This window comes from Odocoileus virginianus, chromosome 17 (genome assembly GCF_023699985.2).
Source record: "Odocoileus virginianus isolate 20LAN1187 ecotype Illinois chromosome 17, Ovbor_1.2, whole genome shotgun sequence".
In the NCBI taxonomy this organism is placed as follows: Eukaryota; Metazoa; Chordata; class Mammalia; order Artiodactyla; family Cervidae; genus Odocoileus; species Odocoileus virginianus.
This window is the reverse complement of record NC_069690.1, coordinates 5,084,263-5,088,971: the sequence shown is the minus strand read 5'-3', so window position 1 is coordinate 5,088,971 and position 4,709 is coordinate 5,084,263. Positions and strand designations below refer to the sequence as shown.

The 4,709-nt window shown below is 40.1% G+C and overlaps 1 pseudogene; it reads left to right on the top strand.

Moving 5' to 3' along the window:
• The first annotated feature begins 2,175 nt into the window (after nt 1-2,175).
• LOC110147207 (growth hormone-inducible transmembrane protein-like) lies at nt 2,176-3,908 on the top strand (annotated as a pseudogene).
• The last annotated feature ends 801 nt before the right edge of the window (nt 3,909-4,709 follow it).

Here is a 4,709-nt window from a genome sequence, read left to right as displayed (position 1 = left end):
AAATTCTGTTCCTGTTTCCATTGTTTCCTCATCTATTTGCCATGAAGTGATAGGACTGGATGCCATGATCTTAGCTTTCTGAATGTTGAGTTTTAAGCCTACTTTTTCACTTTCCTCTTTCACCTTCATCAAGGGGCTCTTTAGTTAGTTCCTCTTCAGTTTCTGCCATAAGAGTGGCGTCATCTGCATATGTGAGGTTATTGATATTTCTCCCAGCAATCTTGATTCCAGCTTGTGCTTCCTCCAGCCCAGCGTTTCTCATGATGTACTCTGCATATAAGTTAAATAAGCAGGGTGACAATATACAGCCTTGACATACTCCTTTTCCTATTTGGAACCAGTCTGTTGTTCCATGTCCAGTTCTAACTGTTGCTTCTTGAACTGCATACAGATTTCTCAGGAGGCAGGTAGGTGGTCTGGTATTCCCATCTCTTTAAGAATTTTCCACAGTTTACTGTCATCCACACAGTCAAAGTCTTTAGCATAGTCAGTAAAGCAGAAATAGATGGTTTTTGTTTTTGGTTTTTGGTTTTTTTTGGAACTCTCTTGCTTTTTGATGATCCAGCGAATGTTGGCAATTCTCTGGTTCATCTGCCCTTTCTAAATCCAGCCTGAACATCTGGAAGTTCATAGTTCGAACTGAACTGTTGAAGCCTGGCTTGGAGGATTTTGAGCATTACTGTGCTAGCGTGTGAGATGAGTGCAACTATGTGGTAGTTTGAACATTCTTTGGCTTTGCCTTTCTTTGGGATTGGAATGAAAACTGACCTCTTCCAGTCCTGTGGCCACTGCTGAGTTTTCCAAATTTGCTGGCATATTGAGTGCAGCACTTTCGCAGCATCATCTTTCAGGATTTGAAATGGCGCAACTGGAATTCCATCACCTCCACTAGTTTTGTTCGTAGTGATGCTACATAAGGCCCACTTGACTTCACATTCCAGGATGTCTGGCTCTAGGTGAGTGATCACACCATCATGGTTATCTGGGTCATGAAGATCTTTTTTGTATCATTCTTCTGTGTATTCTTGCCACCTCTTCTTAATATCTTTTGCTTCTTTTAGATCCATACCATTTCTGTCCTTTATTGTGCCCATCTTTTCATGAAATGTTCCCTTGGTATCTATAACTTTCCTGAAGAGATCTCTAGTCTTTCCCATTCTATTGTTTTCCTCTATTTCTTTGCACTGATCACTGAGGAAGGCTTTCTTATCTCTCCTTGCTATTCTTTGGAACTCTGCACTCAAATGGGTATATCTTTCCTTTTCTCCTTTGCCTTTCACTTCCATGATCTTAGTTTTCTTTTTAATAATTAGTTTTAAGCCTGACTCTTTGACTCTCCTCCTTTACCCTCAAGAAGTTCTTTAGTTCCTTCTTTGCTTTCTGCCATTAGGGTTGTATCTTGTGCATATCTAAGGTTGTTGATGTTTCTCCCACCTATCTTGATTCCAGCTTGTAACTCATCCAGCCTGGCATTTCTCATGGTGTGCTCAGCATATAGGTTAAACAAACAGGGTGACAGCAGAGAGCCCTGTCACACTCCTTGCTCAATCTTGAACCAATCTGTTGTTCCATACAGGGTTCTAACTATTGCTTCTTGATCAGCATACAGGTTTCTCAGGAGACAGGTAAGATGGTCTGGTATTCTCATCTCTCTGAGAGCTTTCCACAGTTTGTTATGATCCCCACAAAGACTGTAGTGTAGTTGATGAAACAGAAGTAAATGTTTTTCTGGAATTTCCTTGCTTTCTCTATAATCCAGCGAATGTTGGCAATTGGATCTCTGGTTCATCTTCCTTTTCTAAACCCAGCTTGGACACCTGAAAGTTCACGGTTCACATAGCACTGAAGCCTAGCATGAAAGATTTTACGCATGACCTTACAGCATGGGAGATGAGTGCCACTGTCCAATAGTTAGCACATTCTTTAGAATTTTTCTTGTTTAAGATGAAGACTTTAGCATAGTTCTACTCATTTATTTCTTCCCTGATTTTTCTTCACATTGTCTGAGATCTTAGCTCAAGATAATTTTTATTAAGTGAAAAGTATAGAATAAGAGGTTGACGGAAGGCATGGGACATGTGTGTGGTTGCATTTTGCCAGCCCTGAAGGGAGATTGAGCACTTGAGGTGACCAGGGACTGAGCATTTCAGATATGCTTGTTAAACCTGGTGCACCATGCTGGCTGCAAGACTTGTGTGTCTGCGGACACCACCTTCCAGGGTTTTCCACCCGGCTTTCACCTTCCCTGTTGTGAAGAATCCCATCGATGGAAGATAACAAGAAAAAGAATATATATGAATATATATTATAAACTAACTCACTTTGCAAAAGTCTGACATGACTTAGGGACTAAACAATAACAACAACACATGAAACTAATACATCATTGTAGATCAACTACACTTCAATAAAATAAATTTAAACAAAGAAAGTATGAACAAGTGTTTATAGTATGCTACCCTCTGAGTAAGGAATTAGGGAAGATAATTATATATTTGCATTTGCCAATACCTGGAATAAGAAATACTGAAAGTATATGCAAGGAAAAAAACATATATATATATATATATATATATATGCACACATAAGGGTAGGGAATAGACTAAACAAGCACAGAAGTAAAGTGACTTCACAAAGTATACTTTTAAATAGTTGGGTTTTTTTTTATTTGAATCATGGACTTATTCTTTTCTGTTGTTGAAGTATAGTTAATTTACAGTATACAGCAAGGTGATTCAGTTATATATATGTATATTTATATGGATATATGTATGTATTCTTGTTCAGATTCTTTTCCACATATATTCTTGTTCAGATTCTTTTCCACTGTGGGTTATTGCGGGATACTAAGTATAGTTCCCTGTGCAATACAGTAGGTCCTAGTTGCTTATACAAACTTATTCTTTTTATGTAAAGAATTGGAAACATTAAAAAAGAATTGCAACATAACCTAATCTAAAAAAAAAACCAGAATTCCATGACAAAGAATCAGTAGCTCCTAACAGCCAGCAGGGAATATGCCACAAAGACAAGAATTGGGATCCAGCATGGGAAAACTGGCCAAAAAACTCACAGAGGCAGCTTTGGAACCATCACTGGAAAAAATATTTTAAATAGATCTGATGGGAAGATGTTGGTCTATGAGCATTGTGTTACTGTGGGCTGGGAATGTCTAATGAGATTGGAGCTATGGAAAAGGCTGCAATTTGGCCTCAGTAAGTAAAGGATAGAACTCGTTCCACCTACATGTACTTAGCTGCAAGTATCGGTTTCGCAGCATTCCTCTTTTCTGGTGGTGAGCAGAACTGCTCTCATGAACTTAATGACGAGAGGCTGGGGTAACAGTTGGTGCAGCTTTCAATTGCACCTGCTGTCATACAGCGATGATTGAAGCTGAATTGTCAGTACAGTGGATAACATATGACTAGAGCCCAGGCCCAAAGCATCTTGCTTGGTTACTATATCCTGCTGTGATGTGTGCAGTGGTGGTTCTGATGATGTTAAGGGGGCCTCTTCTCAGAGCTGAGTGGTAGACAGTTGGCCATTGTGGGAGGCCTCTTCCCTGTGACCACAGGTGTGTTTGCCCAGTGAGAAGTTTCTGAACATGGGAGCATGTGGGGGTGGGCCTGGGTCTGGTCTGTGTCCTCACCGGGATCTATGTTTTTTGACCTACCACGGCGGCTGCTGCCACTCTGTACTCAGTAGCAATTTATGGTGGATTAGTTCTTTGCAGCATGTTTTTTCCGTATGACAAACAGAAAGTAATCAAGCATGCAGAAGTCATACAGGTGTATGGAGTTCTAAAATATGATCCCATCAGTCTGATGCTGGGAATCTACCTGGATCCAGTAAACATATTTATGTGAGTTGCCAGTATTCTAACAACTGGAGGCAATAGAAAGAAGTGAAGTGACCAGCTTCTGACTTCTTAATACATCAACTACCTGGCTTGTTTAATAGGGGCAGATATTAAATAGTTTGTCCAAGCAGCTTTTGTTGAAGTTTAGAAGATGAGAATGTGAGACTTCCCTGGTAATCCAGTGGCTAAGAATCCTCCTGCCAATGCAAAGGACATGGGTTTGACCCCTAGTCTGGGAATGTTCCACATGCCATGGGGTGATGAAGCCCCATGTGACACAACTACTGAGTCTGCTCTCTAGAGCCTGCAGCTAGCAAGCCCACGAGCTGCAACTACTGAAGCCCATGCACCTGGAGCCTGTCCTCTGCAACAAGAGAAGACACACAATGAGAGACCCACACTCAGCCATGAAGATTCAGCACAGCCAAAAATAAATAAAAATAATAAATTTTTTAAAAGAGAGAGAGTGCTACCAATTATAGGGAACAGGATAGTCTCAAAGTATCTAGAGAAAAAAAGAAGATAAGAACTCATTGCCATATGTAAAACAGATAATCAGTGTGAATTCGATGCATGAAGCAAGGACCCAAAAGTTTAGGGAGAGGGGAGGGAGGGAGGCAGAAGGGGGGTTCAGGATGGAGGGGACACATCTATGCTTATAGCAAAAAAAAAGAAAAAGAAAAGAAAATCACAATATAGTAAAGTAATAATCCTCTGATTAAAATAATAAAAAAAAAGAACTGTGAGCACGTTTCAAGTGTGCCAGTAATATAACGCTTCAGGTCTGCTTTTTCTTCTAGAGAATAAATTCTGTAGTTCTCTGCCAAGTAGCACACACACATTTTCAATT